This window comes from Carya illinoinensis, chromosome 2 (assembly GCF_018687715.1).
Source record: "Carya illinoinensis cultivar Pawnee chromosome 2, C.illinoinensisPawnee_v1, whole genome shotgun sequence".
Lineage (NCBI taxonomy): Eukaryota > Viridiplantae > Streptophyta > Magnoliopsida > Fagales > Juglandaceae > Carya > Carya illinoinensis.
The window spans coordinates 9,251,188-9,260,000 of record NC_056753.1 but is presented as its reverse complement, the minus strand read 5'-3'; the positions used below and the strand labels follow the sequence as shown (position 1 = coordinate 9,260,000).

At 34.8% G+C, this 8,813-nt stretch overlaps 1 non-coding gene across 1 annotated transcript; it reads right to left on the bottom strand.

Annotated features, from left to right (window-relative positions):
• Positions 1 to 8,505: 8,505 nt before the first annotated feature.
• LOC122302004 lies at positions 8,506 to 8,613 on the bottom strand. The gene has a single exon (XR_006240254.1). It is a non-coding gene; the product is annotated as a small nucleolar RNA R71 (small nucleolar RNA).
• Between the last annotated feature and the right edge of the window lie 200 nt (positions 8,614 to 8,813).

Sequence of the window (8,813 nt, the reverse complement as noted above, 5' to 3'; positions counted from 1 at the left end):
GCACGCGTCGAGCGTTCGACTCTGCCTGATTTCGCTCGAGCGGCCAATGTCTCCACTCGAGCGATATTCGTTTTTCAGCAACCTGCTCGAGCTCCCTGTCGAGCGGCAGTCGAGCGTTTGAATCTGCCTGAATTCGCTCGAGCGGCCAAAAGCCTCCGCTCGAGTGAACTTGTAAAATCTGCAATATGAAATTTTGCAAGCCATCAACTATTAAGCCAATAAGCTGGTCCATCCTAAAGGCTAGCAGTAGTATTCTCTGTGGTGAAGAAGTGTTAAATTGATGAATCTATTTTTTCACGTCACTTGAAGATTGAAGATGCAGATTTATATATATTTATGAGTAATGTTACATACAATTATGGAATGAGTAAATATCGCGCAATCACTTTGAAAAATAATAGGGTCCACAATTAAAATGTTAGTTTTATTTTTTCATGTGAGTTCCAAATTAATTTATTTTTTTTAAAAAGACTACGCAATACTTGCATGACCACGATTGCAAATGTCATTTCTCTATATTTATAGGTATACTTCAAAAGATCGAATTTATAGTCTAGCACGCAGTAGGATCCTTGGAATCATGATTTGTTTAAAATCATTTGAGCTTGAAGTCGTGTTTTGGTTCGAATAATTCCTCTATTGTTTTCAAAGATGAGGTAAAATAAGATAAGATCTTTTAAAATATGTTGAGATTAGATGAAATACGTGTTTGTTTATAGAGATAAGATGATATTAGTTTGACTTTGTTATAATTAGTAATATGATAGGATCCACAAGTACTTGTAGTACTTTTTATAGTATTTTATTTATTTAGTTATTTACCAATGGTGAATTTTTTTTTTTTTTGGTGTTGCTTCCTTTGTTTATTTATTTACTAATGGTGAAATATTTTTTTTGCTACTTCCTTTTTTTTCTTTTTTCTTTTTTTAACCATTTGGTCAATTTTTTTTTTTTTTTTGTTTTTTGTTTTGGCTGCTTCATTTGTTTATTTATTTACCAATGGTGTAATTTTTTTTTTCTTTTTGCTGCTTTGTTTATTTATTTACCTTATGTGTAAATATTTTTTCTTTTAATCTAATATTTTGCTGCACGTTTGGTACAACTTTTACTTTTTTTACAGTGTGTATTCATGTCAATATATTGTTTATTTAAAATATATTATTGGAGGGAACAATATTGAAATAAGATGAGATCTGGGAAGATGAAAACTTGAGAAGAAACATGAGATCTTTTGAGATGAAAACTGGTAGATCAAAATGTGTGTTTGTTTTTGTAACACCTCTGACCGTACGATAACTTTGAGAAATTTTCAAAATTTTGGTTTTAAGTTGCGAAAGCAAACAATCATTTTCTTTAATTTTCTTGTAAAACATGTATGCGTGTATATATAGTATATATATGCTGTATTGCATGCATGCATGTAAGAAGGAAATCTTGGTCTTCCTAACAAGATTTTGAATTTCGTTCCGTTTCGGCCAGAATAGCCGGAATTTGCTGTTCCGGTATAGTGTCCGGTATATTCTACCACCCTGTTCCGTTTCATTTTAAATTCCAGTCATTCCAGTCCCGTTTCAGCCATTCCAATTAAATTCTAGACATTTCAGCCCGAATTGAGCTTTTCGGTCCCCATTCCATTTCGGGTTGTTTTTGTAATTTTATTATACTTAGATGTCATTTTTATAAATTTTAAATCCAAATGGTATTTAATTAATTCTAAAATATAAATATATTTATCTAGTTTTAATTTTTTTATAATTTTAAATATGACCCCTCATTCTCTATTTTTTTTAAATATCATTATTTTTAATAATTTATCTATCTTTTATTTTTTTTTCTTTATTTTTGTGTCTTAACTCAAATTTGTGATTTTTTTCAACATATATTCATTTTATAAATATTCAATTCTTCTATATATGTATATACATATACATGATACACACTTAACATATATATATATATATATGTATTTATTTTATTAGTTGTTAGTTTACATATACATATAAATATTTATATATAATATATAATTAATTTCGAAATGGTACAGCGAAATATACCGGTACCAAAATATTTTATTCCAGTGCCTTAACCGAAATGGTTACCGAAACGGTATTCAAAACTTTGCTTCCTAATCAAATAACTTAACTCGTACCGGTATGTTTGCTACAGTATTAATCTCGTAGCAAATTTTTGAGATAATAGCAGAAGCATTGAGTGAAATACTAATTATTGGAATAAAGATATCATGATTCCCTTATCATTGCAACTATGGAAAGAGTAGTAATGCCTGTAGTCATTATCAGACAAAACTTTGATATATTCGAATTAAGGTTTATCTGATTCTAATCTCTATTATATTATTCATATCATACACAGTACCGCTAAAAGAATATTTGCTTCTTCAAAAACAATATTTATAAATATATGTATACATCAACACTTCAAACAGCTATTAAGTAATATCGAATATTAAGCACCCAAGTTGGTGAAGGTGCCATGGAAATTATATTATATAGTCTCTCGAATCAAATCTTAACAGAGGAAGTTTGAATATGAGATCAAAGATTAAACTTGATTGTTTAATTATCCAGTTGGTTCCCCTTTCCTCATGTCTGAGAATCTCCTAAAGTACTCAAAGATGATAAAGTAGATTCTCCTTTAAAGTTATGGGCAAGCTGTCCCTAATATATTTTTCTTAATCTCTAGTCTATTTCTGTTATTTAGATGATCCCCACTACAAAATGAAATATGGCATTTTAGTCTTGAACGGTGTCGATTTAAAATAAATAAATATATCTTTTTTAATCATTTTAAACTTTTAAGACAAGTAGTAATTTTACATAGTATCAAAGTAGAGGTCTTAATTTTGAATCCTGACTCTACACTTCACCCCCTATTTAATTAAAATATTTCATGCCATGGGCTCAATTATTGAGAGGAAGTCTGGTTTATATATAAGGGAAAGTATTAAGATATAAAATAAATAATAAAATCTACATCTTCCTATCAATTTAAACTTTTAGTATACTTTTGAGACAAATAAATAATGAAGGCAACACGGTTGTTTTCCTTGGTGTCAAACGGTAGAAGAGCCTCTGACTTCATAAAACTTCAAGAATTCATCCTTTTAGTTGACATTTCATTCCCCAAAATTTCTCAATCCTCTAAAGCTTTAATTTGGTAAATGGTAGATAGAGATTCGGAACATTTGGAATTTCTAAAAGTGTGAGATATATCAGTGCCAACAGATCTATATGTAGGTCCCAATTCAATTTTGCTTCCTGTTCCAACTTTTTCTAGCCTAAAGAAAGTGGCCTATCTGTAAGAAAGTGCACAAATCTTCATAATCAATGTTCATGATCAATGATATATCATTTGGAAAAGAAACAATGATAGAAATCAAGAATCTTTCACGGCCTCCCCCACGCTAACCAAAGCCACTCGGACGCTAGTATCTCTTGAATTTTAATACGCATCGAATTCGATCAGCTTAATTAGTTGTTTAAACTTAGTGGGTTGGGTCGTAGATAGCTAGTACACTAAAATATTGGATTATTATATATTTTTTCTACTTTGGTGAACTAAGGTAACAAAATCCATATCTATGTATCTATACATTAAATTGCAAAAGTTAGCTACGGTCAAAGGGTCCATATCAAGGATAAGAAGTTTGGTTCATAAGGACATATATATGATTCGCATAGATCTATCTGTCTCTCTTTTATTTTATTTTCGTGACAGATGAGTGAGTCTAATTGATGTTAGTCCATCTGTGAAAGGTCAAGACATAACATAAAACACAAGTCTACACGCAGACGCGCGCGCACACATGTATAAGATTGCAAGATTGGAGAAAAATTTTACTCATTTGTTGTTTAAAAACGATCTTATCTTTTTATATTTTAGTGGGAGTTATCTTGTGATTTTGAACTAGATCTAAGCCAAAGTTGAAGGGTTATGGTAAACTAATTAACTAGATCATCAGGATGAGTCAAGCTAATTAACTAGAGTTATGGAATACTACAATATATTATAACCCCAAGAAATAGCAACAATTACAACATTAATATGCTAATACAATCTTATGAATTCCTTCAGTACGTACGTCTATTTTATGGTAATCACACTTCCCTAATTTTGTATTCAAAACAAAAGAAGGAAATCCGAAAAATGTTTCCTTAATTTGTACACCATATTTTAGCTGTGTTGGGATAAGAAGGGTATCGAGATGGATTTGGATATTATATGAGAGATGCAAGCTCAAACCTAACTGGTTAAACATAATATATTCAAACCATTTATAGATCTTGTATATATTCTCTATTATTCAAGGTTGAAGCTTGTGGCAGCATTACCAGTGTCCCTATTGGAAATGGCCCTATTAGCATAAACCACTTGTTTTTTTGCAAATGTCAACCTCATGTTTTGTAAGGCTGGTGATGAAGAATGGTGTAGAATGTCTAAGATCCTTGATGAGTGCACGGAAGTGAACTCTAAATACTCTATTATTGGATTAAAATGATAAAATGTGAATAGCAATCATAGGAATTAATGTGTATTTTTTAATTGAATTTCTATTTACGTTGGGATACTCCTAAGTAGTTTTTTATATTTAATTTTAGAGTTTATAAAGAAGCAAGTCAAAATCCAGTCAAATTCAAATGAGGACTTTCATGGGGTTTAAGATCAATTTGGATCAAGAAAAAAAAGAAATAAATCATAAATGGAAACCACAAGAAGTCCACGTCTGAAATTTGCTAGGAGACGTGCTAGACATACTTCAGTATTTTAAACGTAACTTTCTACTCCCATATTAGATTGATATGATTCTTGATGCGTTAGAAATTTATCTTAAATGGCTATAAATTTGTCTTTAATAAATATTTTTAAATTCAAACTCTTGAAGTGCGTACGTGACTACCAAGATAAGTCCTAAAAGTTAGGCATTTTTTTATGCAGAAATTACGAAGACATTAAGGTTTCTTTCCTACCCTATATAAGCATATCATAAGCATGAAATAAAAGAGGAGGAGAGGCACAAGAGAAAAATTTGAAGAGATGAGAAAATCACTTCCATAGTCGTTGTTTGCTTTATCTTTCTCTAGAGATTTTTGTTATTTACTATAGTTATGGGTACCTAATTTCTCAAGTAGGACTAGGGATGAACTTGCACATTAGATGGTATTTTTAATTTATATATCTGATCTTTAATTTATCATTCTCTATTCATTGTTGATGTTTTCTTCTCCAAATAATCATAGAATTTATTTTGGTTATGAATTCAGTCATACTTTTTCTATTGAATTGATTGGTTCTTTGAGCATATTTGAAGCAATTATTTATCTATATTTATTTTGTTCTTTACTGCAATATCGCTCCTTGAGTAAATTGTCATCATTGTATTTTCTCAATATGTATAATAATTTATGAATTTTAAAAATGGTGAATGATTTTTCAAATGGTTACATTTTGTTTAATTTTGGTTTATAATTCTATACCTTCCAAATGAGAATTTTGGAAATTGAGTTCCTAATTCAGTTATTCAATTAACTAAGAGTAATTAAAATACTTGATTTGTGCAAGGGATTCCCGATGTTCTACTGTTTGCCAAATTTGAGTACTTCTTTCGTTCATAACTTTTCTTCACTTTAATTTGCATTTAAACTTAATCTTTATTCTCCATTAATAATTTAATATTTTTTATAATTTCTTTTTTCCTTCTGCTATTCTTTTAATTTGTCTCCCTATGGAATCTATGACGCCCCCAAATCCCCACGCCCGAACACGGGAAATTCGAGACGTCCGGATGGTGACAACCCGGGTCACCATCCCATCGACGGGTGCCAAGTGTGTGCAAGGCAACATAAGTGTACAAAGAAACACGCAGCGGATAACGAAAGTCATAACTAAGTACCAGAATTTTTTCCCAACGTAATACAAGCTGTTTAAAACATACATAGATAAAACATTACAAAAACACAAATACAGTTTTAAACCAAATATAAAGCATAGCATCAGCAACCCGGCGGAGCCGCATCCTCGGGCTCAGCCTCCTCCTCTTCGTCCTCCAACTCTGCACCAAAAGCTACGGAACCAAAAATGGTATCGCAGGTAAGTAAAACCCAAACACTACCAGATAAAAACACATAAAACTCAAACAGAATGCATGAAGCATGCCCGATGCACAAAACTCAAAAAACATAATTTTCCACACACGCCAAAAACCCATTTGGCCCAAAAACACCTCTTTTCCAAAAACCACGCCAAAAGTCACATTTGACCTTTATCCGACTCAAACCATTATCCATATTAACCGTATGCACCATGACCTCCCCTAGGGGTCATCCGCACACTCTGGCTCCAGTGCCACACCGCAGAGTACCACCACGCATGTGACACCTAACGAGCGATGCCCAGTTCCGTGCCTCGCACGTTCGTAGCCAAGCATCCTCTAGCCCTCACCAGCGAAGGGCCACGGAGTCGGTGCGTAGAGCGATGCCCGGTTCCGCGCATGGCGCGTTCGTAGCCAAGCAACCCCTAGCCCCCGCTCCCGTCGTCTAGCGACAACTCAGGGGACATCACTCAGTTTATTCTGCTCCCGAGTGACCAGAGGAGCTCCACCGGAATAATACCCCATCCCGGCTTGGGGTCGTGATACACACGCACCCGTAAGACCACTTACGCCAATACACAGGCTTTTCACACATAAACAAAAACACACGTGCATGCACCATGTAATGCCATATCAATGCACAATAAATAATCCAACAACATAAATCAATAAAACAAGTAACTCCGTCCTCCATCCATCCAACCCCCGAACTCCTCGGACTCAGTCCAGAATCAACCAACCAGCAGATTAAATAAATTGAATGAGCAATATATATTTAAATCTGAAAATAGGGTTTGGAAAATACTTACAGCGCTATATGGTATTTTTAGAAAACACGAGGCGTTGCAAACGGCAGCGAAAAAGCAACGTCACAGTGAAAATTCACTGTGGCCGTGGGTTGTGAAAAACCCACTTTTGAACGGGGACAAACTAGGGCTTGGGATTGATAGGGAATGGTCTAGGGATGGTTGTGAAGCTATTGGAAGTGGTGGTTGGCCGTGGGTGGCGGCGGAATCGCCGGAAAGAGGCCGGATTTCCCAAAAAGGAAAGCTAGCTCGTAGGAGTTGTTCCGGTGGTCGTTGGAGGCCGGAAATAGGTGGGTTAGGACGGCAAGGGACCGGTGATGAAGTGGTGGCCGGAGGTGGAGCGACGGCGGTGGATCGAAGCCAAAGCCGTGCGGGCTTTAAGGAGGATTTCTGGCCAAACGGCCGGCCGGTTGGGGGTGAGTTTCAGTGGGGAGGTGCACCGGAGGGAGACGAAGCGAACGGGACCGGCGGTGAGCCGCACGGTGGCTGGACGGCGGCGGTTCGAGCGGCTGAAGGTTCCGGCGTGAGGGAGAGAGAAGAGAGAGAGAGACCGGGGGGGCTCGAGCGGGAAAGGAGAGAGGAAAAAGAAAAGAAAGAAAAAAAAAAAGAAAAAGAAAGGAAAAAGAAAGAAGGAAAAAGAGAAAAAGGAAAAAGATGTAGGGAAAAGACGAGGTCTAATCCTCAGTCCGGGAAAAACAACACTAAACCGCCGCGAAGATATTAAAAACCACAAAACAACTAAAAGAAATAAAACACAACATCAATTAAATAAAAAAATAATTTTAAAACGCAAATAAATTAAAATAAATAACTAATATATTAATTAAAATAAAAACAACCATTTCAGCGAAAATACACTCAAAAGCGGGTTATCATAGAATCGACACCCCAAAGATGTGCTATAACTACCGCGTTATTCTTTGGGCGTAATCAAATTTTGGTGCCGTTGTTGGGGAGACGGTAGAAAAATTGCTAGATATTTTTTCTTTTCAACAATTTTTAAAGGTGGTAACTTCGTTCCCACTTTTGGCTTGTTGTATCTTTATTTTATTATATTTATCTTTTTGTAGTTTTGCTCTTTTGGTGTTGCATTTTTCTCTACGTTGCATGCATAGGTATAGAGACGCTTTGGGTCGGTTTGCTTGTAGACCAGTATTAGAGTCAGAGTCTAATTTTTCTAATCATTTGTTTGATAAGCCATCTAGTCCCAAAAAAATGAGTATGCACGAAAATCAACCTAGGACTCTACATGAGTACCTTCACCCTACATGCATAGCAACACCATCATGTATTATATTTCCACCAAATATTCCTCCAATAGATTTCAAACCAGGTATAATACAACTTCTCTCTTCTTTTCATGGTTTAGAGTATGAAAATCCATATGTGCATATTAGGAAGTTTGAAGAGATTGTTGCTACATTTTATGGTCAACCTGGCACTGTAGATGTTGTTCGACTTAAGTTATTTCCTTTCTCACTAAAGGATAAGGTGAAGAGTTGGATGTATTCATTGAGACCACGGTCGATTGGGTCATGGATTGAGATGACCCAAACTTTTTCAATAAATACTTTCCTCATCATAAGACTAATACTTCGAAAAGTCAAATCTCAACTTTTACACAAAATGATAGTGAGGCTTTGTATCAAGCATGGGAACATTTTAAAGAGTTACTTAACTTGTGTCCCATCATGGTTATGAAAGCTGGCGTTTAGTTAGCTATTTTTATTAAAGTCTCACTCCTAGAGAGCGTCAATTTGGTGAAATGGTGTGTAATGGTGAGTTTCTGCAGAAGGACCGGGATGAGGCAATAGAGTACTTGAATGAACTTGTAGAAAAAGCTCACAATGGATAGAACCAAATGCTTTTGACAGTACCAATCGAGCACGCTCCAATCA